This window comes from Marmota monax, unplaced genomic scaffold (assembly GCF_021218885.2).
Source record: "Marmota monax isolate L192 unplaced genomic scaffold, Marmota_monax_Labrador192_F-V1.1 WCK01_AAM20220418_F8-fsc00113, whole genome shotgun sequence".
Classification (NCBI taxonomy): domain Eukaryota; kingdom Metazoa; phylum Chordata; class Mammalia; order Rodentia; family Sciuridae; genus Marmota; species Marmota monax.
In genome coordinates, this window is record NW_026694479.1 from 374,895 (window position 1) to 402,653 (window position 27,759).

The 27,759-nt window shown below is 41.5% G+C and overlaps 1 long non-coding RNA gene across 3 annotated transcripts; it reads left to right on the plus strand.

Moving 5' to 3' along the window:
- LOC124075581 (uncharacterized) lies at positions 1-27,516 on the plus strand. Of its 3 annotated transcripts, none has more exons than XR_009224405.1 (6): positions 1-283; positions 2,754-3,035; positions 23,325-23,518; positions 23,839-23,893; positions 24,328-24,378; positions 26,171-27,516. It is a non-coding gene; the product is annotated as an uncharacterized LOC124075581 (long non-coding RNA). The 3 variants fall into 3 exon arrangements; XR_006846102.2 differs by lacking the exon at positions 23,325-23,518 and adding an exon at positions 24,834-25,003; XR_006846103.2 differs by lacking the exon at positions 23,325-23,518.
- Positions 27,517-27,759: the final 243 nt, after the last annotated feature.

The window sequence follows — 27,759 nt, forward strand, 5'->3', positions numbered from 1 at the left end:
TCAAAGCAGGATCTCCTTTATTGAGAAAACGCACACAGCTAATATAATGTACAGGAGCCAATCAGGATAAAGGTCAGCAGGGTGGGGAGAATTTACATCTACACCCATCCTAGTGGCAGTAACGGGAGACAGGAGCTGTCTGTGAAGGCAGAAGGGTTCTGAGCCTATCCTAGAGGTGGTCCAATTCTTCATCACAACCCACGGCAATGCCTTCTGGCTAACTGCTAGGTACTCTCTTAGCCACAGGTGGCCCCAGGACTGGGAAGCGGGTGCAGCCAGCAAGGTAAGTTTCCTCTTTTCTGATGCAACATGCTCCACAGTTACATTATGCCCTACAATGATCCTCCTGAACATCACCAGAGGGATGTTCAATTTCTCTGTGTCACCACTGGGCTCGAAATGTAGGTACTGAAAGAAGCCACCTCCTTGGCTGGCTTCTCTGAGGACATGGTGTGGTGGGGCGGGGTGATGGGAGCAGCCCAGCTGCTCCAGGGGGCTTCTCTGCTGTTCTACATCCCTCAACCATCAGCTGCCCACCCCCCTGAGGCCATCTGTCCCACAGCCCATGTGATGCAGCCACTCACAGCCTCCAAGGGCCTTTCAGTGTCTGTCCCACCCTTTCCAATTCCATCACTACTGGCTTCCAGATATCTGCAGTTTCTGTAGAAACTCTTCACTACTCTGAACCAGCTAGTTATCAGGTTCATATTTTGGTGCCTTAAACTCCAGGGAAATCATCCTTATTTAATTATTCACAAGTATTTTCCTTCCAGAAGTGCTAGACACCACCATGGCGGGGGCAGGGGAGGCACGACTCAGCCTCCACAGGGTCAGTGCCCAGGGCCCAATCCACTCTAAGTGTGACTCATTCCTTCTTCCTCACCTATGGTCCTTTAGGGGACCTGGTGCTCAATCCCTGCATCTGGCAGGGCCCTCTAAACCCCTAAGACACATCTGCACATGTCAGAATTCAAGGTGTGGACAGGATTCACGTTCCTCCCATGGGGCTATTGGCACAACCCAGACAGGGTTGTGGCTAAAGAGCTGCCCAAGTGTCCCTTAACCTCCCACACACTGGGACTCTCTACATCTCCACATTTCATCATATCTGAGTCTTCACTTTGATCCAGTCAAAACTCTTTTTTGAAAGCTTCTATGGTTATGTGACAGAAAAAGAAAGAAAAACCTTCACTCTTTCCCTTCTTTTTATAAGAAGAAAGCAGAGCTGGTAGTGTACCTCAGTACTGGAGCATGCGTGAGGCCCTGGGTTCAGTCCCCAGACCCAGAAACAAACAAACTATTGTCTCCAGGAGAAATAATCAACATTTGTGTTTTGGAGATATTTTTGTTCTAATAAGTGTACTAATCCAAAAATCCTCCCGGTGGAAGGGAAACCTCCATTGGATCATGCATCCAATCTGGCTCCCAGGATGGGTTTTCCTTCCCCAGCACTGGGCACCTGGAGGAAGCCTGTTGGGAAAACATAACGGCAGCCGCACCCCAGAGAAAAAACCCCAGCATGGCATCTAACGACCCTCCTTCTCTTCTTTGTTTCTTTCATTGGCGCGAAACGTTCCCGCCAGTGCCAATGTTCAAATTGTGCTGATGGGAAGCCTTAGCCCCAATTAGAATTAACTTCTTGGGCTCCGGAACTGACATATGGAAGAGCTTGCCAATAAACGGGCGACCTGTTATCTACCTCAGCCCCTGCTACCTCTCTTAGACCTATGTAAACACACAGCCTTTTGTAATAAAGCGGAAACCTCTTTGGTAATCTGTGTCGTGTGATGCGGCGTCTTCCCATCTTACAAAGCCAGGAACTTTAGAACAGGAATTGGGGTCCTGTCAGGGAGGGAGGAAGCCAGGAGCGAGAGCACATCCTCTGGGATGGGTTGGGGATAGAAATGAACTTATGAACTGTCACTAGAACAAGTAGAGACTGTGCTGGCATGGCAGGAGCATGGAGTCAAATAGAGGACGATAACTAGAGTGGAGTGGAGGGACATCTGTCTGAGCATCCTCATAAGGAGGGTGAAGACAGGTGAGCCATGAGGAGGTAACCATGGTGGGACCCACCTGTAATCTCAGTGGCTCCAGAGGCTGAGACAGGAGGATCATGAGTTCAAAGCCAGCCTCAGCAACTTAGAGAGGGCCTTAGCAACTTTGACAGACCCTGTCTCAATAGAAAAAATGAAAAAGGCTGGGGATGTGGCTCAGGGGTTAAGCGCCCTGGATTAAATTCCCGGTACCAAAAGGAAATTTGCCATCTTAATCATTTTAAGTGTACAATTCAGTGGCAGTAATCACATCCACTGTGTTGTGCAACCATCATCACTATCCACTTCCAGAACTTTTTCATCATCCCAAACTGAAACTCTATCCCATTAAGCAAGAACTACCCATTCCCTTCTCCCTCAAGCCCCAGTAAATTCTGCCCTACTTTCTGTCTCTATTAATTTGACTCCTCTAGATATTTCATATAAATGGGGTCATACAATATTTGCTTTTTTGTGCTTGGCTTATTTCACTGAGCATGTTTTGGAAGTTCATCCATGTTGTAGGCATGTACCATAATTCCATTCCTTTTAAAGACTGGATAGTATTCCATTGCCTGAAGATGCCACATTTAGTTTCTTCATTCATCTGTTGAGAGACATTGGGTTGTTTCCACCTTTTGGTTGCTGTGAACAACACTGATGTGGGCACTGATGGACAAGTCCTTGTCTTTTTTTTTTTTTTTTTTTTTTTTACAGTTTCCTTCAGTTTGCAGTCTGGTGTGCTGCTCTTGTCGATATTGAAAGATTCAAGTCTTAAAGGGGAAAGGAGACCTACCTCAGCCCTCTTTCCCCACCCAACACTCTCCCAGGCTCCAGATGGAGGAAACTTCACCTCAGAATGCCACAGAGCAACACGCACAAAGTTGGAAACCACAATCAGAGGAACATCCAAGGAGGACATGCAAGAGGAAAGGTGTGGCCAACCCAATCTTCCATTTCTCTCTCTGAAAGAGATGCTCCATCAGCAGAGGAGATGGGGTGAGCCAGCTCTATATCTATTTGAGGATTGCATTTATAATACTTAAAAATAAGTCTGGGAAGATAGGGAAGAATATGTTTACAGTGCTCATTTTGGAGGATGGAATCATTGGTGCTATTCCTTTCATATTAAATAAAAAAATAGAACTGTTTCTACTAATGAATGCTAGATTGATTACTCAGATAAAAAATATAACAAAATATTCATTTCAGTGCTTGCATTCAAAATACAACCATCCAACTGTCCCTTCTTTTAAGCAGGAAGTTTTATGCATTAGAATTGTCACAGATTTTATTAAGATTTTTGACATGTCTTCAAGACAGTGAGCCTGTGTCATTAACTGAATTATCCATTGTGTGGCTAATGCTATTAGGAAACTACAAATAAAACAGACATATAATTATACTCAAATTACTGAAATAAAAAATACAGACCAGATCTGTGCCATGCACATAATATAAAACAAATTTCCACCAATCTCAGTAAGAATGATGCTGTCACATGTATGTATTTGGAAAGTAGGAGGCCTTACACACTCTATGTGCTTAGTGTCCTGGGAGTGCAGCTTTAAGGAGATCTAAGAGCTCAGCTGTTCTTCCTAATGTCTTCAGCTCTGTAGCTCATTGCCCTGCAGTGGGCAGGAGTAGGCCTTGTCACCTTGAATACCTCCTTGGCAAGTAACCCACAGGAACAAAGCAGGCAGGGTATCCGATGGTGACTGTGTCATTTATCTTCCAAGTGCAAACACTTTTAAGACTGAAAACGGGAGTGACTTCATTCATTTTCTCATGCTATAAAATAATATCTGAGACTGAATGATTTATAAAGGAAGGAGACTTATGTGGTTCCTGGTTCTGGCAACTGGGAAATCCAAGAGCACCCACTGGCATCTGCTAGGCTTCTGGTGAGAACCTCATGCAGCTTCAAATCCTGATGGACAGTGGAAGGGCAAACAGATGATTGTGAAAGAGGCAAGACAACAACCCATTGTCTCATAGTAATTAAACCAGTGCCTCAAGAGCAGGGACTCCTTCACACAGAGGCACTAGTCCATTCTTGAGGGCTCTGCTTCCCAGACCTGAGCACTTCTTGCTAACCCCCACTTCCCAACACTGCTACAATGAGAAACTAATGTTTCAACACATAAATTATTTTTCAGGGGCACACTAGAACCCTAGCATGGAGCTATTGCTAATTGCATGGAGAAAATTAGTATAAACTGGGACCAGGAAGGTAAATCAGGAAGTGATGTATGTTTCCTTTAAAATAAAGCATATAGAATGAGGGGGCTTCTGGCTACAACTAGAGAGTACACCCCCTTCCAGCCACTGACAGACAATATTTGAAAGCAAATCTAATCTCGGCAGTTTCCCCAAGGGAATCATTGCAGGCATCCAGGACAAGCTTCACAAGCTGTGGAACTGACAGGACTCCCCCCTGTTACACTACGTTTTAGTCAGCTGTTTTGCCACTGTGACAAAATGACTCAACCAGAACAACTGCAGAGAAGGAAAAGTTTATTTGAAGGCTCACGGTTCAGCGGTCTTAATCCATAGAAGGCCAGCTCCATTCCTCAGGGCTCGAGGTGAGGCTGAACATCATGGTGAGAGGGTGTGGCAGAGGGAAGCAGCTCACATGATGATCAGAAAGCAGAGACTCCACTCACCAGCTACAAATATATACCCCAAAGCCAAGCCCCAGTTCCCACCTCCTCCAGCCACACCCCACCACTTCAGTTACCACTCAGTTAATCCCCATCAGGGGGTTAATTCACTGACTGGGTTAAGACTCTCACAACCCAATCCTTCTCCTCTGAGCCTTTTTGCATTGTCTCACACATGAACTTTTGGGGGACACCTCATATGCAACCATAACACACTTCAAACTGGAAACAACTAAGATGGTCTGTAGGGCATGATGTAACATGTGGGGCATGTTGCATCAGAAAAGAGGAAACCTAACTTGCTGGCTGCTACCCGCTTCCCAGTCCTGGGGCCACATGTGGCTAAGAGAACACCTGGCGATTAGCCAGAAAGCATTGCCGTGGGTTGTGATGAAGAATCGGACCACCTCTAGGGTAGGCTCAGAACCCTTCTGCCCTCACGGACAGCTCCTGTCTCCCATTATGGGTATACAGGTGAACTCTCCCCACCCTGCTCACCTTTATCCTGATTGGCTCCTGTATATTATATTAGCTGTGTGTGTTTTCTCATTAAACGAGATCCTGCTTTGACTGGTCTCCCTGGCACATCTGATTGTCCTCTGGCGAGGGAGGGCTGGGTGTGGGTGGCCAGTCAGCCTTTTCCCTTTCTTGGCTCATCCTGGTCAGGGCGTGTTTTACCCATCTCTCTCGCAGGTCAGGAGGGAACGGAGGCTAAAACCCCCGACAGTGGTTGATAACATGAGATGGTTGGGGAAATGGTGGTGTGTTCATATTGGCTTTTGCTAGTCATGTCCTTAAAGAATTTTCAGTGAAATGGGCAAAAATCTCATGACACAGTGTTGACTTAAAAAAGCAGATGACAGTCAGGCACCATGTCACATGCCTGTAATCCCAGCTGTTTGGAATGCTGAGACAGGAAGATTAGCAACTCAGCAAGGCCCAAAACATCTTAGTGAGACCCTGTCTCAAAATAAAAAATTAAAAAGACTGGGTATGTGGCTCAGTGGGAAACCAGCATTCAATCTCTGGTGGAAGGAAGGAAGGAAGGAAGGAAGGAGACTACAAAGTAACCCACCACTCTGTAGCAAACATCTATATCATCCCTCTCTGACTCTCTCTCTATATATAGAGAGAGACATATATATGTATATACATGAAGAATGTACAATATGTATATGAAGAATATATAAAGAATGATTTTTGTCCTTAGTGTTTCCTCAAGGTTTTTCTTTATAGTAAGCATCATTATTTGCAGAATCAGAAAAATGCATTATATATGTATATGAACGTCGAATGTAAATATATAAATCCAGCTTTCACACACACGTTGTATGTAAGTGCTTGTGTGTAAATGTACATATATTATGTTTTCTCATGTGGTACCTCCAGTACTACTCCATCTGGCCAGAGAATCCCTTGTCATCTTCTACACCTTGGCCTTGGGTAGAAGCCCATGTCAGGATCATGACAGGTAGAGTCAAAAAAAGAATTCTCAGAAAATGTCTGCATCCTAAATTTTCTGGACAATATAGTAATGCCAGGAAGGGGAGGCAACAGAATTTTGTTACCATATTAGAGGTTGTGGGTGTGCACAAACTTTTAGTAAAAAAAAAAAAAACTCTTATTGTTACACTCTTTTACAAAAATGGGCTTTCCGGTGCTTAATCTATTTTCTAAATGATCCTTTCTAGGCCACCTGCATCCTGCACACGCATCCACAAAAGGTTTTGTTGTGTTTGTGTTAATGTCAAGTCTGTCAATAAAGCTGAATCTCATTGCCTGGCTGCAAAGGGGAAGCCTGTCTCCTGTGATTCCACTGGAGACATGCACAGGAGGGTAGTCACCACACAGTCCAGGGAGATTTTTCTTTCCCCTGGATTTTGGGAAGAGAACCTAACAGTGTCTATGTAGCCACTGGTTCACTTGGATTAATAAATATCACAGGAGACTGGGGATGTGGCTCAGTGATAGAGCGCTTGCCTAGCATGGATGAAGCCCTGGGGTTCAATCCCTACCGAAAAAAAAAATCACAGAGCAAACAGACTGGTAAAGTTGCTGTGTTCTCTTTGGATCAAATGACATTTTTATGTATTTACTTGTACATATTGCATTTCATTAGAAAAGGCTTTGACATGGTATAATGGCTTATTTATTCTTTATTTGCTTTCATTTGTTGAATTTATGTATTGATTTTCCAAAACATGATAAGATTTAAAAAAATAAAAAAGAAAAGTAGAAGAGGAGGCAAGGGGAGTATTAGTGCACAGAATGCCTGTGAGTTACAAAGATAGCCCTTGGGGACTTCCTGGAGGTAGAGTCACCTTATGACTGAGTCAGTGGGAGAGGCTCATGAAGCAAGCTGCTTTTATTTGGGGGTCTAAACATTTTAAAACACTATAAATAGTTCATTGAAAGTTCATCCAGAGTCCAAAAATTGTTAGATGCAATCATAAACTCCTGTGATGACCACAGAAGACAGAAATACCTTAGTGCTGTAATTTATTGCTATCTTCTAGGAAAGCTTGGAGTGACTACTAGGTACAGAACAATGCCCAGTGAATAAATTAGGGCTTGGCAGTATGAAGATTCCTCAGAAAACTTGGAATGGAACTACCATTTGACCCAGTTATCCCACTCCTCAGCATATACCCAAAGGACTTCAAATCAACCTACTATAGTGAAACAGCCATATCAACATGTATGGCAGCTCAATTCACAATAGCTAAGCTATGGATCCAACCTAGGTGCCCTTCAACAGATGAATGAATGGATAAAGAAAATGCGATATATATACACGTGGGTTATTACTCAGCCATAAAGAAGAATGAAATTATGGCATTTGCTGGTAAATGTATGGAAATGGAGAATATCATGCTAAGCGAAATAAGCCAATCCCCCGAAACCAAAGGTCAAATGTGCTCTCTGATATGTGGATGCTGACACACAATCAAGGGAGTGGGAGGGAAGAATAGAAATTCGTTGGAGTAGACAGAGGGGAATGAAGGGAAGGAAGGGAGGATGGGTTAGGAAAGATGGTAGAACGGATCAGACATAACTTTCCTACATTCATACATGAATACAAGACCAGTGTAACCTCACATTATGTACAACCTCAAGAATGGGAAGTTATACTCCATGTTTGTATGACATGTCAAAATACACTCTACTGTCATGTATATCTAAAAAGAACAAATTTTTTAAAATTTAGGACTTGGTCTTAAGAAGTCTTTATCCATCTTTAAATCTAGATAAAGAGTCTTTGGTCTTGACCTAACATGTTGCTAAGATTCCTTAGCCTGCCATTCAAGGCCACCACAAGCCACAGTGGACAAATATAAGCCTTAGCCCCACTTCTTCTCTACATGACCCTCTCATTCCAATGGAAACAGAGTATTCAGGTTCCCCATGCATGCTGGTGACTAAAGGACCCGACCAGCACAATTGTAGAGGAGGAAATGTTTACTTGAGGGCTCATGGTTTCAGAGGTCTTAGTCCTTAGAAGGTGGGATCCATTTCTCAGGGCTCAAGGTGAGGTAGAACATCATGGTGGAAAAATGTGGCAAAGGGAAGAAGTTCACATGGTGATCAGCAAATGGAGAAAGAGACTCCACTCTCCAGATACCAGTATATACCCCAAAGCCATGCCCTCAATACCCCACCTCTTTTAGCCACACCCCACCTGCCTTCAGTGATTAATTCACCTGCCATCAGGTGATTAATTCACTGATTGGGTTAAGGCTCTCATAACCCGAACATTTTTTTCTCTGAACTTTCTTGCATTGTCTCACACATGAGTTTTGAGGGACACCTCACATCCAAATCATAACAATTTGCAATGCTTTTTTTTTTTTTAACCCAGGGGTGCTTAACCACTGAGCCATAGCCTCAGCTCTTTTGTTTAGAAACAAAGTCTTGCTGTCTTACTTAAGGCCTCACAAAGTTGCTGAGGCTGGCTTTGAACCTTTGATCCTCCTGCCTCAGCCTCCCAAGCCACTGGGATTACAAGCATGTGCCACTGCCCTGGCCACAATGCTCTTTTTTACTGATAAGAAAACCCAAATCCTTTGTGAGGCATCTGATCACTTTCTTTTCTATCTACTGCCTCTTGCAGCCTGGAGTATCCCTATCTCCTGTGAAGTTAAGTGAGACATGAGACTGAATTCTAGCCAATGGAAAGTGAAATGAAACAAAAATGACTCAAGTACCCTGCTAGTAGTTTAATGGGGTGGTTGCAGGGGTGAGGGGTGGGTGGAGGGGTCAAATGGCCTCGGAAACTGCAAGATGAAAATGGAAGAGCTAAAGGATGGAAAGAGACTAAGACCCGGAATTGCTACCTGGAGAACTACCCACCCATCAGGAATTTATTACACATCCAGAAGTCTGTGTTATAGCAGCTAACCTATTTTGACTAATATACCCCAGTGGAGAGGTTCATATTGCACAAATGTATTATGTTCTTATATGTTGGGGTCCTCTCTCTTCAATTAGACTGTAAATTCCTTTGCAACGCTTCCATTTAAAAGTCTTATATTCATAGAAAGCCTATCACAGAGGTTCATACAAAATGAGCCTTCAGGAAATACCAAGTGATTTAACAGGCTTCAAATGGGATGCAACTAGGTCTTTGTGGTTTGTGTGTGAGTACCTCCCTGGGTAGTCACAAAGGACTGGACTCCCAGGGATCCAAAATCCAAGGTTGCTCAAGTCCCTTATATAAAATGATGAAGTATTTGCAGATAACCAATGCACATCCTCCCACATATCTTAAATACTCTCTAGATTACAATACTACCTAATACAATTTAAATGTTATGTCAATATTTACAGAATATTAATAATATATTCTATTATTTAGAGAATGACTAGAAAAAAAAAGTTCAGTATAGATGAACCCCCCTCCAATCTCTGATTGGTTGAATCAGAGGATGTGGAACCCCCATGATATAGAGAGGTGAGTGTGTATGGTCGTGTGCTACTGCTCACTGTTAATAAAAGTTCTTGCTGCTAAGGAATTTGAGAACCAATGTGTGCTTAAAGTTGAGATCTAGTGGGAAAAAAAATGAGTATGTCCAAAAATCTATTTAGAACTTCATTCAGAGATATTTAGCCCTTTGAACCTAGAGACTATTGAAGTTAATGCAAGGTTCAGTCAAGATAAAACAGGACAGTGAATTGGGAGGAGGTTTGGGGTCTCTTGTCCCAATTGTTGCATACATTGTGTGACTTTCAATTTCCTTGACTATAAAATGAATTTGGTAGTTCCCCAGTGAAATTCTGTGGACTAATGATAAATTAACTGGCATTCAATTTTACACACACACACACACACACACACACACACACATTCCATGTGCTTCTGATGTACAAACAAGATTTGGGGAATGGTGGGCTGGGTAATTTTATCCTCTGAATCTATGCTGTTTAACTTGGAAACACAAATTTATTTTGCTGATCTTAGAACATAGGATTGAATAAACCATCCCTATGGGAGAAAAAAAGTGAAACACCTTTATCTAGTTCAAATAAAAAGGAGAAATATATGTGCTTTAACATGATTTGGTAGAGGAAATGTTTTCTTTGACAGGATATTAGAGAATCTGTCATGAGTTATTAAATAGGGAAGTCAAAGTTCCCATTGCAGGAACTTAATAAATATTTGTTGATTAACTGGTTGATGTGCTAATTGAAGCAGAGAAGGAATTTTGTCTCTGTTTTGAAGTCCAGATTTCTAATTGCTCATTCAGGATAAAAATGTGCTTTGTGTTCAGCTAAGCAACCTAAACTGTCTATTCCATTATTCAAACACACACCAAAAAGGACTTAATGTAGCCTTTGGCAACTGAAGATATAACTGCTGCATCAGACTTCTTTGGGTCAAATAGTACTGGTTACTTTTAGTTATTGAAAAATATTACATAATGTATGTGCTGAACTTGACATAGGTTTAAATCATAGCACCTCAGGAATTTCAGACAAAAATCCTCACACTTTGAGGGTGGCCTTGTTCCCCTTCTGTGGATGTTTATTTTTGACTTAGAGTGAAAACCAAAGGGTGACTATGGCAGAACTTTCTACAATGGAAAGGATCCAAGGTCCTTTAAAAGTGCATCAATCAGAGCTATTGATTCGAAAAGTAAGCGATTTCCAGTGGTACCAAAGAATTGTCCTAGTATAATAATTAGAATGTGTCTTCTATTCAACACATTCCAAATTACTTTCTATTCAAACATTTCCAAAAATGTGTTTTTATTCAACATGTTCAAAATGTCCATCTTTCAAAATATATTCCTCGATAAGCCAGTCCCATCCCAAATCAGTGGTTCCCACCTTTATTCCGCAGACTTGGAGGTCATTTGAAGAATACATTCAATTTTCATGTAAATTTGAATTGTGCACATTTTAAATAGTATCACTGAATGGGCAACATATGAAGTAGTGGAAATTCCTCCAAATGTATTTGATTTGTCCAGAGTGATATAACAAAGCCAGAGCACTGATCTGGTGACACTTATATCACACTTATATCTTTGTCTGCTGGTAGCCCATACTATGGTAATAAATTCCTGTAAGCTTTGGGTGAATGGCGGTAAACCATGGCATGAATGAGGACTGAAGGCTATCATAAGTCATCTTGGTGACAGTGGATATTTGAAACATTCATTGTTTTAATAACTTAACATCTTTTCTATCCTATGCTGATATCATTACCTGTTAGTACCTGTACGTGACATGAGATTATGTGAGATATGATAGAGAAGGACTGGCCTGGCCTTATCCACAGTGCAATTAATTTAGGAGAAGACTCTGCAAAATTAAAGGAATAATGCCAGTACATTTTTAAAGCATCATTAAAACAAAAATATGCTACAGCGAGTATAGAATTACATACTCTGAGAATCTATCTCCTCTTTATTTTGTGAGTGTGTCTACAGAAAAATTAGACTTGAATTAGGTGAATTCTGAGTGATGTAGTTCTTTAAGAATGCAATCACCTTCAAAACATTTCCATGTGTATATCCCTCCTAGATTATAATCTCTTCTAAGAGGAAGCAGAAACCATCTGTTATTTTTATATTCCACACTCTAATGACCTAAAAACAATCATGGTGGCATTGTGCTAGAAGTTTACTATTTACAAAGTGCTTTTGTCTCAATTCACCCTTGTGATGACCTTGTGTATGAGTTTCTTGTTTCCCCATTTGACAGATGAGGACCCAGAGGTGTAGAGAGATTTGTTGACTTGCTCATGTCACTCAACCATGAGTGATGGGTAAGAAAACCAGTTTTCTGGAATGGGAACCTGCAGGCATCAAGATGGACTTCTAACATGTACCTTTTTGAAGGACTATCTGATTCCTTCCTCTGCATGTAGACATGTTTTGGCAACACGGAAGATAAAAACCTCCCTCTTTCCATCTTTTCTGCATAATCTATGATTGTGGTCCTCTATGCATTTCCCTGGGGAATCATGTAGCTGAGGCAACACTTGGTTTGGGGCTGTCTGGTGATCAAGAAAGGTCCCTGGTGGACACCAATATTCAATGCGTGGAAATGTATCCCCTAGGGTTGGAGAGAAGAGGAAGGCACAAGTCTTATCAGAGCTATGGGTCCTCATGAGAGTAGCAGAGGACATTGGGGACCAGATTCTGTTTCTGTCATAACAAATCATGAAATCTTAGACAAGCCCTTCAATCTTTTCAGGCCTTAATTTCCTCCTTTGATAAATAGGACCAATTCTAGCTCAAACTATTTAGCAAGACTGTTGTGAATGATGGGAATGTGTTCTTTCTAATGCATGCCACATTAGTGCAGGACACCCCCAGGACCTATAGTGAGCCAGTGGGATGACCATCCAGCACCCCATTTCCTGGTGGGCATATGAAGGCTTTGTAGTTGTTGATTTTTAAAAATAAACTCAGTTTTCCAGATTTGGAAAACAAATAGCAAATACATTATGTTGCTGGTCAAAGAAATGGAAATATGTATTTATAAGCAAATCTATTTTGCTAGTTTTTACAGATAGAAAATTATGTCCCCTATTGGCCTATCAGCAAAAATCTATAAAATTATCCAGATATAAGGAGTGAAATAAGTAGTAAGAATTTATTTTCAAAATGTCCAGAATAGAAAATTGAGATGTTCCATAAAGAATCTCCTCTCCTTGTCCCAAAATGTGCTTAGGGTACAGCTTTGCCAAACCAAAGCAGATTTGGCAGGGAACTTGTCCTTGTCATCCAGAACACAGGGCGTGTACGTGCAAGTAACAGGGAGAAGGAAGCACTGGTACATGCATACCACCCTGGGGACAAAGGCAGACCCCCAGCAAGAAGCATGTTGTCCTTGGTGCCAGCCCTGTTCCTCCCTGCTGCCACCGGTGGGCATCTGATTTCTCCTGAGTTCGTATATTTGTGGGAAGTGATTACACTCAGGGGGGAAGAATAGCAGTGTTATCTTGTGATCTTTTGATTCTGGCTGCCTGGAATGCATGTTTGAATATGAATCTCTGAGGAGACCTGGCTCAGGAGCCAAAAGTAGTTGAGTACTCATTCCACATTCCCTTCTCTTGAACTTAAAGTTCCCTGGGATGGTCTTGGCTGGCAGCCTATGGCCACTGAATTCTTTGTTTTGTTTTAAATATGCTGAATTGTGCATAAGTCAAGGGTGTATGCATTTGAACACTGAAAAAAAAAAGTCTTCCATCTTATTCATGAAAATTTGTGAAAATGTGGCACTAGCAGAATTCTCAAATTGCAGACGATATAGAATAATTTCTAAACCATATACCCACCTCCCATTTAGCACCTTTAGAATAAGAAATGTCCCTTTCTGAGGTTGAGGAGGGAGAAGAGACTCAAGAAGATCATGTGATTTGTGTGAGGCCACTCAGTCAATTGACAGAAGAGCCAGGATGAGAAAGAACAATTTCTCTGCATCCTCCTGTCTTGGAACATCGCTAGCATGATCTGGATTTCTGTCAGATGGGTCATACCACAGGATCAGTACCCGGAACTGGGAGAACCACCTTGAATGGAATAGGCACACTAAAAGTCTTTGCAGAGAGCAGGTAGAGTCTAAGAAACAGAGTCAAGTCTTTGAAAGCTGTGGCTACAGAAAGAGGGGGTATTCTCAAAGCTGTTGGAACTTTAGAGAAGAAACTGGGAGCAGGTGAGGTTGAGAGATTATTCTTGCAGATAGTCTGTTTGTATCAGACCCCCAACCACTGAGCCCCATTTTAAGGACAGTATTCCTGTCCCTGGGAGAATGTCTGATCTTAGAAAGTCAGAAACTCAATGCCACAGGGACTAAAGTGGTTATCAAAAGACAAAAGTGCACATTCGAGTTTTAAGAAATAAGACTGGAACCCAATGATCTGGCCAAAGATGGGGTTCATTTTCAGGTGTAAAATAACAAATCAGGAGCCAGAAGACAGTGTCAGAGAATTGGAATAAATCTGCTAACGCTCTAGGTAGTTTTGATCCCAGAGGCCAGACTGGGGTTGAGTCTGCAGATTTGAGATGTTTAAGGGGTGTGGAATAGGACAAAGGTGAAGGCTGCTGACCAGGCAGAACTTGGCCTAGACTTTTAACCCAGTGCTCTTTCCTATTAAATATTTATCTGTTAGCTTCTGCAAATCTGGAGACTTTTGACCTCTGTGCCTTATATGAAAGGGAGAGTAAAGGGATATGAGGTTCTGATTTGCTCTTGCTACTTTGACGAGAACAAGCCTGTATATGCCAAATTTGACAATCGCATATCAGATGATTCAAGTCCAGGGAAGTCATAGCCTTCAGATAGACTCTTCCATGGCAGAGCTTAAAGTTCTTCATAAGTACTCAGAAAATGGACATTTAAAAAGTATAGCATTAAATGGGCATTTTTAAAAATATATTGCATTTAAGAGGTGTGGTCTAGTGGGAGGTCTTAAGGTCACTGGAAGAATGCCCTTGAAGGAGATAGTGGGATCCGGCCCTTTCCTGTCTTTGGCTTTCTGGCAATGAGGGTGAGTGATTTTGCTCCACCATTTGCTCCTAGCTTGATAAATGGTGTCTCAACACAGCCCCCAAAGTAATGGGGCCAACCAATCATGGACTTGAACCTGAACTTTTAAAACTATGAACCAAAATAAACATTTTCTCTTTATAAGTTAATTAGCTCACGTATTTTGTTATAGTGATAGAAAGTGGACTAACACACTCACCTTTTGTCTAAGCCCACCTTCACTGTCATAGAGCAGAAGAAACTATTCTTCTCACTATATTGTCACATAAAATTATTCGGATCATGTCATATCGAGTTAACTCCTTTTCTTCATAGAAAATAATACATTATAGAGTTTCCCATGATCTTCTTGTAGAAGAAAGAATAATAATATTGTTGAGCTGATTTATAACTAGCTGAATGATCAGTTCTTTGGACTTGAAAGTCATTGTGTTAGCTTGAGGGAGATTATTAGATCTTTGCTCTTGGCCGTGGACAAAGTGACAATTGTATGAATAACATGGATGAAGTTGAGAAAGCATGCATATCAGATTGAAAGCATACTTATCAGATCCATAAGTGTAGGTAGGTTAATTAAAACCAAATAATAAATGCCAAGTAAATAATGGATACACAAAATCCAATAAATGTCCCTAAGTTTGCATTAATGATTTTACCTGTGTTTTAAGTTCAACAGGGAAACATTTAAAAAAATAATCATGGCTACAAATTGTTTTAGTTTCCCTGGGAACACAAAAGAAGAAGAAAGAGAAGGAGAGAAATGATAAGAAAAGAAAAAGGAAGAAGAGAGACATTGTCACATGGCTTAGATCCTTCCATGGATGTTTTGATTTAGCATGTGGTTGATTTATGTGAAAATTAGTAAGGACACATACCAAACTATTAGCTATAATTAATTCAGAATCAGGGGACAGACTTTTAAAAATTTGCCTTTATTTTTACTATATTTTTTGCTTATGTTTTCCATAATCATATGTATTGCTTTTTTTGCAGGGGGGTAGGTAACTGGGGGTTGAATTCAGGGGCACTCGACCACTAAGCCACATCCCCAGCCCTATTTTGTATTTTATTTAGAGACAGGATCTCACTGAGTTTCTTAGCACCTCGCCGTTGCAGAGGCTGGCTTTGAACTCGCAATCCTCCTGCCTCAGCCTCCCGAGCTGCTGGGGTTACAAGTGTGCGCTACTGTGCCCAACATATATTGCTTTTTTAATCAAGGAGGAAAAGTTGATTTTTTTTTATTAAAGGGATTAGAATTGACTGACTACTTTACCTGAGCTAAGTGTATAATGTTGTTACTAAAACAGCACTTGGAATCACAGGCTACCTTTACGTGAGCATGGTAGCCACATAAGGTCAGTAATGGCACCACTGTGCCTGCACAGAGCTCATCACCATGTTTTATTCTGTGGTCCATGTATTGACAGAAACATCATTCATCAGTAAATGAAGAATCTGCAATCTTGTCCTGTGAGCTAAGGACAAGAACCTGGTTTGGAAAAGAAGACTCATGACAAGTATCTCTTTATATGTGAAGTTCTATAAGGTACAAGAGGAGGCATCCTCAGAAGTCAGACAATCACAAGAAGAATCTATTCTCAACATAAGAAAGAACCTGAAAAAGTAAAGTGGGCTAGAAATGGGGTAGTGTTTATGCACAATTGTGGACCCTTGTGAATTTTGTAGGAAAGACTTCTGTGTCCTCTGGCTAATTTATAAATTCATGGAGACACTCATTTTTTTTTCAGCCAATATTTATTGAGAAGATCTGGTAGTCCAAGAAAGCTGGATTGAGTGACTTTTGGAGAGTTCTTTTCAATCAAATTATGCTTCTTCTCAGTTCTGGGTCTCTTATACTATGACTTCATTCAAAATGATTTTGATTGTGTGCTAACTATTCAAGGGATATTTTTTCAGAATCTACCATGAACAAGTACAAACTTAAAAGATTAAGTCTAAGATGCGTGAATTCCAAACCTGCAAAGTTAAGGCCCTTGGTAGCAGTCACAGGAAATCCTGAGCAATCCTGAGAATCCAGGTCCAATTCCAGACAAAGGCATTTTGCTTGACTAATCAGGTCAGGGAGCAAGAGGAACCCAAACAAGGGGTCAGCAACCTTGAGAGAATATGAAAAGGAGTTAACCATCAAGGCATCAAAAAAAAAAAAAAAAAAAGGAAAATTAAGAAGGCCTAATAAGCACAAATGGAAACAGAAATGATGAGAAGATCTGCCATAGAACATCTTTCCACCTCTCTACTTTTCTGTCCTCCTGATATCTGGACTATTCTGCAACAGTACTACCTCCGTTTGGCTCTAAAGTCGATTTAGTCTTGAATTCTGATCCAATACATAAGAAGTGATGCCATGTTTGGCATGTCTTGCATTGTTAGAGGGTCCCTATTAAAAAAGCTTCTTTCTCTTTTTTTACTAGCATTTTTTCAAACTCTCTATCTCTCTATCTCCTTGATTGCAACACACACATGCAGGAATACACACGTACACACATACGGTTTCTTTGAAGCACAGGAACATACTCTACTTCAGGCAAGAGGAGTGCAGGTCAAGAGCCAAGAGAGCTTCTCACGGGTAATCAGTCCACTGGTAATCATCCAAGAGCCTTGAAGGAGGTTCACATGGAATCCCCATAGCTCCTTTGCAACTCTCTCATATGAATTCTCATCCCTAGTTGTCCCTGGGAAATATCAGTCCTCCACCTCTCTGGGGCACATCTCTGAAGCTAGACTCACTTAGAGTCCTCAGGACACTGGCTTCTGGAATTGACCAAGGCCAGTAAGCAAGGAACTGATCATACTAAAATTAGTATAGCCCAAACCCCAGCACAGGAATCTCAGAATGTCCTAGGGAATAGGATATTTATTCCTTGGGCCAGTTTTCTGTATCTGGCGCTGTGTAATTTGATATATGAATATTTTGCAAAATCCTGAGTATATCATTCTAGAGTTGTATAAAATGAGAATGATTGGATTTAAGTGACTTATTGAATGTTGTCAAGCAGAGGTAGTGATGTCAAAATTCAAGCCTCAATCAACTTAAGACCAGAATTCATACTGTTGTTGAACTGAAATGAATTGATCTAAACCGGCCTCCATACTTCAACAATGAATCAACCCAAAAGGGATTTTTGTAAGTACAAACTTACAACCTAGCTTGTGGTGCAAGCACATTGTAACCTAACCAGAGTACACTGTTGTAGCTAAGCAACTGAGTCTCAGCCAATCACAGCAGCAGACCCCTCAGTCAATTTCCAGCTAAAGATTGCCTGTTATGGTTTAGCTGTGGTGTCCCCCAAAAGCTCATGTGTGAGTCACTGCAAGAAGGTTCAGAGGAGAAATGATTGGATTGTGAGAGTCTTGACCCAATTAGTAATTTAATCCCTAGTAGGGGTTACTGAGTGGTAACTGAAGTGGTACAGTGTGGCTGGAAGAAGTAGGAATTGGGGTGTGGGTTTGGGTATATATTTGTGTCTGGGAGTGGAGTCTGTCTCTCTCTGCTTTTTGATCACAGTGATGTGAGCTGCTTCCCTCTGCCACTCTCTCCCGCCGTGATATTCAGCCTCACCTCTAGTCCTGAGGAATGAAGCAGGCCTTCTATGGACTAAGCTCTCTGAAACCATGAGCCCTCAAATAAACTCTTCTTTCTCTATAATTGTGCTTGTCAGGTCCTTTAGTCACAGCAGTGAAAAAGCTGAACTAAAACACTGCCCAATTATATCAAATAAGGGGGCTGGGAACACTGCACCAATCAGACAATCCCTGTACACCTTTTCCTGTTTTCCTGGTTATAAAAGTACTTCATCACATTGTAAGTGTTGGGGGACATTCTGAACCATCTTCTGACTAGAATGCTGCCTGACTCTAGAATAGTTTTTCTTGCTCAAGTAAACTTTGTTAAATTGAATTGGTCTCCATTTTCATTTTTAATACTGTTTATTGACACCATGCAACCTTTCTGAGAAATGCTAATAATTAACTGGGTGTGGGAGGGTAGGGCTGTGAGCCAGAAAAGAATCAAAGGCTAATAGTCCACTAATAGTCCAAAGTCAAGAATCCAATATTGACAAGATAGATCCTCCCTTCCCCCTTTTTTTTTTCTCTTGTCCCTCTGTTCCCAGCATGGGAGAGGCAGGGCCCATAGAGGTGGGGGAAGTTAGGGGATGGGCCTGGAGGTGCCCCAGAGAACAAGGCTCTGTAGATAAAGTAAATGAACCAGAGTTGTGAATTCAACCCCACCTAAAGTCATTGAAACATGTACCGGGTGCTCCGTGCAGATAGCTCTCATCTTTATCAGAGAACATGATATTCAGATTGTTAAATGACAGCAAGACTATATGCCACAGATGGTTCCAGGCAGCCAGCGCTTGATCAGGAGTTGCAATCAGAGGACAGCCTTGTGGATGAAGGGAGCCGAGAAAAGTTGCTGAGAAGCTCACAGATTCCCACCAAAACTAAGCCACTCAGAGTTTGTGGAATGAAAAAGTGAACACAAAGGGCGGAGTGAATTTAGAAAGGAAGAAAGGAATTGAGATGACATTCCAAGAAATGAGAAAAATGCCAGAGAAGCCTTAGGGGCAGGAATAAGTGGAAGGGGAGGGAAACACCATGGTTCATATCCAGGAGGAGTGGGGGCTGGCATTGTGTAGTCGCGAGGTCTGTTTTGTCCTAAAGCAACACACTACTTAGAAGCACTTTGGCAATTCCACTGGGTGTCTCACAAGCCAATCAAACTTAACTGGTTCCAAACTGAGTTTGAAATCCTGGGTTTTCATGTCTTAATGGATAGCAAATCTCTCCTTCCACTTGCTCAGGGCAAACATCTGGAAGTTAGTCTTGACCCTTCCCTTTCTCTCACAGATTGTAGCCACTCCGTTGGGAAAGATTAGCTGCACCTTCCTGATATGCCCAGATTCTACAATGAAACTTCTTCCACCCCTTCCTCTAATCTCCCTAGTCCAGGTCCTTATTGCCTCCTTTCTCAGTTACCATGGTGGCCCCTTGTTTGACCTCCCTGCTTCCACTCTGTGCCCTGGAGTCGGTTCTCAGTGAGGTGGCCAGAGGCATTGTTTTAAAATGCATATCAGATTATGTCAAGTCCTACTCAAAACCACTGGAGCCATCTCTCTCTGAGTGGAAGACAAAGTCCTTACACTGTCCCACAAAATCAGTGGTCTTGAGTACCTCTTCCACCTTCCAACCCTCCCCAGTTTCACCTTCTGATTCTCCCCTACCTACTCCCTCTGCTCAGGCCCTGTGTGCCTCCTTGCAGGACCTCAGCTGCTCCAGGCATGCTCTAAGTTGGGGACCTTTGTACTTGCTCTTCCCCTTCCTGGAGTATCCTTCCTCTAGATATTGAACTGGCTTCCTCACACCTTTTGTATATATTTGCTCTAATATATCACCTCTGCACTCAGCTCTTCCCTCATCACCTAACCTAAAATGATAGTCTTTTCCTTGGCACTCTTACCCTTCCTTGCTTTATTTTTCTTCATAGTATTCATTATAATCTGGCATAACTGTGTAATTACTTTATGTCTCTCTCTGCAACTAGAATATAAGCTGTATGAGGGTGTGGGTCCATTTTCTGTAACTGTAACAAAGTACGTGAGGCTGAGAACTTTTTAAAGATAAACTTATTTAGCTCAGAGTTCTGGAGGTTTAAAGGCATTATGCTGGCATCAGCATATCTCTGGGGTAGGCTTCATGGTCGTTGGCATCACAGTGTGTGTGAGAGGAAGAGATCACATGGTGAGACAAAGAGCCGAGAGATGGGGGCCCCATAAAAACTGTATGAAACCCTTCTGAGGGTATGTCCCAGTGACCTGATGACTTCCCACTGGTAATATTTATTTGTTTATTATTTTTTTAAATTTTGATATAGGGTCTCACTAAGTTGCTCAGGGCCTCACTACGTTACTGAGGCTGGCTTTGAACTTGCAATCATCGTAGGCCTCATTTTTACGGGATCCCACCACCTCTTAACATTGCCACACTGGGGACCATGCTTCCAAAGCACAAAACTTTAAGAGGCACTTGAACCACACCCAAACCATAGCTGTGATGATTGGAATTTCTTTTGTTTTATTGACTGTTGTATATTTAGCCCCTGGAACAGTGCCTGGCCCATATTCAATGAATGAATGAGTGACAGAAAACTTGGTCAGAGAGAATGTTGAAACTAGATAACAAGAGAAACAACATCAATAATAACACTTTCAAATTTAAGCTATTCTCTGTTCAATTGTTAGAACTCCACCTCAGTTTGGAAAGATTCCTCTTAACCCTTTGTCTTCTCTGTGTTCACCACTGTCAGATGGTAGTTGTGGAGGTCAGTTAACAGAGAAGGGGCTTTAGATGGTGTTACAGGTTGTTTTTTTCAGCTTTGCACCACTGTGACCAAAATAACTGCCAGAACAACTTTGAGGAAGTGAAGTTTGGTGGTCACAGGTTCAGAGGTCTCAGTCCATAGATGGCTGACTCCATCGCTCTGGACCCAAGGTGAGGCAGAACATCATGGAGGACGGGTCCAGCTTAGGAAAGTTGCTCAGCTCATAGTTGGGTCAGGAAGTAGAGGGTGGGGGGAAGGGGGCACAGGCAAAATGAACCCTTTCAGGGCACACCCCCGTGACCCACCTCTTCCAGCCATGCCCCACCTGCCTACAGTCAGTCCATTCAGATTAGGATTGATTAGGGTCCACTCTCATAATCCAATCACTTCACCTCTGAACATTCCTGCCTTAACACAGGAGCTTTTGGGGAACATAGATTCAAACCATAACATAGATTAAATTTTGTATCTCCCGAAATTACATGAAGTCCTAATCTTCAGTTCCTTGTTCAGAAATAGGCCCTTTACAGAGTAATCAAGTTAGGTCCTTAGATAGGCCCTATACTCCAGTGTGACTGATATCCTTATACAAAGGGGGAATTTGGACACACACGGAGGGAGAGAAGGCAAAGCCACACACAGGGAGACATGATGGGCATGTGAAGATAGTGGCAGAGACTGGAGTAATGCCACCACAGCCAAAGAATTCCTGGAGCTACTAGAAGCTGGAAGAAGCAAGGAACAGATTCTCCCTTGTAGTTCTCAGAAGGAACCAACCAGGCGGACACCTGATCTGTCCTGAACATCTCACCCCCAGGACAGTGAGACAAAAAAAAAAAAATTCGGTGGTTAAACACCCAGTTCATGGTTCCTTGTTACAATAATCCTAGGAAATTAGTAAAGATGGGACGCTTCCTTTTTACCAGACGGGCAGCTTGATTTGAGTAGAAAATAGGAAACCCAGACCTCATCTTGCCCTGGTGCTTGCAGGTGGGATGGGGAAGTGAAGGGGGTCAGTGAGCCTGTCAGTAGGGGCAGAAGAGCAATTGAGGACAGAGTGGGCAGAGCACCCCCATCTTGGCCATGGTCATGCCCTGTGCTGTAAAGCAAATCACCCCATCTTTTAGGCCTTCACACTGTCACTGGCCAAATGAATTTCTGGAGTGGATCTTGCCCACTAGCACCCCCATGTTCCTTGATTCTGTGAGCTCCTTGGAGGTCTGAGCCTCTGCAGAAGGCAAGGGAAGAAAACATTTAATAAAATGGTGACCAGAAAAACATTTTCAAAAACTATTAATATGCAGAGCTTAGATGAACAATTTTAAAACTTTGTATGAGGTTCTCCTTAGCTGGCTTTTCATCAGCACTTATTTCTAGCTCAGACGATGCCATTGATAAAATGAATGGAGAGGCGAGTCCGTGCTTGAGTAGGTGATGGTCCCAAAGTGGTAACTACTAAATTAAGCCAGCGGAGGCTGCCCAAGTTCAATTCAAAAGTGGAAGCGGAAAAAATATCACGAAAAGGAAGAAGACTAAACGAAGATAATTTTTAGTCTGTCAGAGAAAAAAGTTATGCAGAAGGGCCCAAAATAATACATAATTGGCAAGCTTATTGTCAACTCTGCCACTTTAGTCCCAGTGGAATTATATGTCAGTTGTATAAATTGCTATAAATAATTATCAGTTTTGTAAAAATTATATGCAGACAGAGAAGCTGGTGTCCCTATGGGAGCTAGATCTGTGAAACATTCAGACTTGGAAACAATTAACACTCTCCAAAATCAACCCCATAGTCTGTATCATTAAGGTATTTTCTTGAATAGTTTATCTGTCCTTAACAGGAATTTTGCTGTTGGATTAATTCTTTTCCCCCTGCCTTATAAACTGTAAAGACTTTTTCAAAAGATATAAACTAATTTTTTTTCCATCAGGTACCTTCATTATCTCTCCATTATCCCATATACATCACAAATTTTCTCAAAGAAAATGCCCTATATATTCAAAATAAACCAAACCCTCTCTTTAACCAAGCAAAGTTATTTGCATTTGATCCATTCCCATTCTTCCAAAATATTAGAAGCAAGTGTGTCATATAACAAGTGAATTGCAGATTTGGAAGGTATGTAAGAGGTTACTTTATCTTATTTCATTCATTCATTCATTCACTCACTTCCTCAACTGGCCAGCGATCTCCTTGAGGAAACCCATGTGCCTGCTACCAGTTTTCTGGCAAATGCCACTTGGCCCCACCACTGTTCTTATATTCTGTGTGCTCATTTGTAGCTTCCAGTAGACCAAGAGCTCCTCAGGAGGATGTAGATCTGCTCCCAGCACCAGAGTTCTCAGTGCTTCCATAGTTGCTCAGCTCATAAAAAGTCAATTCATATTTGCTGAAAGCTGAATGAGTGGCTGACTAGAAGGATACACAAATGAAGGTTCAAATCCTAAGCTGTTCTGGAAAACTCACCTAAGAGAAGGTAGTTCTGCACTCATTCATGTTCTTCTCTTGCCTTTAATCACTTACACCAAGGAGTTCAGAAACCATTAAATGTTCACCCATCAATGCAGACTGTTAAAATCCAGCAACATGACTGTATGACCAATGTGATTCTGCAACCTGTACACTCAGAAAAATGAGAAATTATATCCCATCTGATTCAAATGTATGATATGTCAAGATCATTGTACTGTCATGTGTAACTAATTAGAACAAATTTTAAAAAAAGAAAAAACAATCCAGCAACAAATCTTAAAATGACCAAAGCACTCATGAATTTTTTTTTCTCATTTTCAACAGGTAATACATGTACATTATTCCAGAGTGGAGAAATCTCATTCCCACATGTCTCCAGGTACTCCGTTCCCCCAAGACCCTCATCCCAACCTCTCTAGGTAGGAACCATAGGAACTAGTTTCTCTGGAACAGTCCCAACCTGTGCTTGTCTTGGTATAATTATTAAAAGTGATCTTTTCACTCTCAAAAATATTCCACTTAGGCAAAAACTACTGTGATTATTTTGTGTATAATTAACTGTTTTACTATTTCCTTCCAGCTTTTTATTTATTTATTTTTATGGGGCTGAAAATTGAACCCAGTGCCTACTGTATGTTGAGCTCAGTGAGCCCTACTGCTGAGCTACACCCCTAGTACCAAGCTTTTCTTTATGTAAAATCAAACAAGTAAGAATTTATATTCACTTCCCTAGCCCCTACTTTTTTTCTTTTTCTTTTTCTTTTCTTTCTTTTTTTTTTTTTTTTAAATACTGTGTCTTGCTGAATTGCCTAGGCTGGTCCCAAACTCCTGAGCTCAAGTGATCCTCCCACCTCAGCATTACAAGTAAGTAGCTGGGACTCAGGCATGCACCCCCATTCCGGGCTGTTCCTCTCTTTTAGTGCTTTTTCTTATATATTCTTTTCAGTGCCTTTTCTTCTTGACAGCATGGATCCCTTTCTGTAGAAATGCTCCTCAATTTTCCTCCCTCTGTCCCTCCCTCCTCTCCTTCCTTCCTTTCTTTTTTCTTTTTGCAGCTACATGGCCCACTGTGGGGATGACGACGGCTTATTACCCAGTTTGTTATTGATGGGCCAAGCAACTGGGCTCTTTCCAATTATCTGTCATGACAGTCACTGTAGCAGTGTTATCTCACTTGGTGTTGGGTCTGTAGGAAAATACTCAGAAGTGGGATTGCTGGGTCAAATGGCAGATGCATCTGTAATGTAGATAGGTATTGCCAAATTTCCCTCCGTTAAGGAAAATTCCATAAACTTAAAAGAGATTGTGTTTTCCTATAGCCTTGCTCTGAAATGTCTCACAGACTACATGACTTGATCCAAAATTAGAAACCACGACCCAGCAGAGAACATTCTTGGCATATCCCTTTCCCAGAATCAGACCTGGCTCCCTAGACCTGCCAGAGAAAGGCTAGCACATTAATAACTTGCTCCAGTTGTGATATAATCAGGTAATTTCTGCAAACATTCTTTATATAAATGCTTTTATCGATGCAAAGAGCTTGCAGTATTTTCCTGTCCTTTTATTTTTGTCAATTATTTCCAGTTTTTGCATTAAGTCTCTGAACAATCTGGTGCTTCTTTAGCCTGATGTATACAGAGAATTATTATGAATTATAGAAAATTGCAGTGTTGATAGTTATGTTGGGACAGCAGGAATTAGGTATGTTAGCATTTGGGAATTACCTAACCTATCATCATGCTTTTCAAACCCTTTGGGCTAATGAAGGAAGGCTGGTTAATTACTCATGCCTGCAGTTAAAGTGGCCTTGCTAGAATAAAGAAAACGAATCTAATGGGAAGCTAAAAATGAGGCTATTATTTAACCAATTAAGATTTTCTCAAATTATGGTCCTTGGCCACCTACATCTGAATCACGGGAAGTACTTGTTGATTGAATAGATTCCTAGAACACTTTCTATCTACTCACTTTTTCAGTTTCTCCTGCCAGTTTCTCTTCACATGCCATTGTTCTGGTCAATGTCACTGTTATCCATAATTGTTGATCAGAAACCATGTATGGAACACCAGCCCAATGCTCTGTAGGATGCTTCTAGCTTCTCTCACCTTGATTTTTAGAAAGGATGTTTGCCTGCTTGCCTTTGTTTCCTTTTCTTCTTTCCTCCCTCCCTTCTTCCCTCCCTCCCTCCTTCCCTCCCTCCCTCCCTCCCTCCCTTCCTCTCATAAAATGTAAAAAAAAAAAATTACTGTAAAAATTTTCAAATACAAACAAAACTAGAAAGAATAGTATAATCACCTTTATGTATCCATCACCAATTTTAGTAATTATCTCACAACCAATCTTGTTTCATCTAGAAACCTACCAATATGATTTCCCCCTTGGAAATCACAGACATTTCATTTGTATTTTCTGTCTGCAATTTTTTGTTTGCTTTTTTTGTTTGTTTGTTTACATGGTACTAGGGATTGAACTCAAGGTTATTTACCCCTGAACTACATCCCCAGTCCTTTTTATTTTTTATTTTGAGTCAGTGACTTGCTAACTTACCCAGACTAGCCTTGAATTTGTGATCCTCCTACCTCAGCTGCCAGAGTAGCTAGGATTATAGGTGTGCACCACCATGCCTGAATGTAAATATATTTTCATATGCATCTAGATTCCCTCCTGCTCCCAAAGAGAAACAGCTGATGGAAGAGGAGGCATGAGAGCATCTTGGAGGAAGAACAGCCCAACTGGCTGCCTGGAGCATCACCTCTGGGCTGTCATCCCTCGCTAAGGGGTTGTACCAGCCACATACCAAGGGCATTCACTGAGGCCATGTGCTGGGCCAGGAGGAGAAGATATCTGATGTGGACTCTTCAAAAGATATTATGGCTTGAATAGTTTTGTTAGCTATCTTCCCACTCTTTAACAGGGTTGCCTTCTGAACTTCACCAGCATTTGCCCTCATTCCTCTGCCCTATATTGCATTTAAATCCCAAAGCATCACTTCTCTACAATCCTCAATATCCTCCTTAAATTGGAAGTAAATCTCTCTCTCTCTCTCTTTCTCTCTCTCTCTCTCTCTCTCCTGTAAAGTGAACTCAGGGGTGCTTAACCACTGAGTAACATCCCCAGGCATTTTTATACTTTATTTAGAGACAGGGTCTCACTGAGTTACTTAGAGCCTCTCTAAGTTGCTGAGGCTAAATTTGCTAAGTCACTGAACTTGAGATCCTCCTGCCTCAGCCTCCCAAGCCACAGGGATTATAAGCATGCACCCCCATGCTCAGCTCTTTTTTTTTTCTCTTTTTAAAATAGTAAATGGTTACCTGCAATATAAAGTCCATTTTTTAAAGATAGAACTGAAGCACTTTATTAACAGTGTTGTGAAATACCATGTTATGATTTAAAGCCAGACAAGCCATTATTTGTAATCCTCTAACACATTGTAAGCTTTCAACCCAATTGTGGGATTAGCCTAGCCAAACTTTGGGGCAGAATAGACAATAGTGATACCAAAGTACTTTGAGTAGATGCTCAAGTCGATTTGCATCAGTCCTAGAGACAGCCATGGGGGAGGAAGAAAGAACTGCCAACAAAAATTCAGGCACTACAAAAGAAACCTCATAATTTCCTACTTAATTGTTACACAGGATGTTTAAGCTCTTGGGTGATCTTTGGCCCAGATATCCAAGGCATTTTGCTGTCAGGGTTGCTTTTCATGAAACTGGCAATTTTACATTCTGATTTCTACAGATCTTCACTTCAGTGAGTTCCCTTGAGCCAAGATCTTTCATCATCAGGTGGCCTCTGCCTAAAGGAGATATAATTTTTCCAGTCTTGAGACAGACGGTCTTTTGAAAGACCATAGTCTCAGCACAAAAAGCAAAGAATGGGGACACAAAGCTCACATTTTTCAGCTTAGCCAGCACCTTGCTGTGTGTCTGCCCCTGTGCTTGGCTTCAAGACCCAGGGGGAAGCCTGTGGAGCAAAACCAGCTACTGAATGAGGTGCCCTGGGGCGGGGGGGGGGGGGGGACAGTTCTTTTTTTGTGTGTTTTTTGTTTTTTGCCTCTTTAGCAGCTTTATAATTGGGATCTGAATTTAAAAATGTGAACAATACAAGTAAAGAAATATAAACTACAGCAAGTTACTTTTCTACTCATATATTTGACTAATGATGATACTGTAGATTAACACTGGTGTAGGAAAATGGGTCACTGATAATGGGAATACAAGTTGGCACAGCGATTCTGGACAGCAG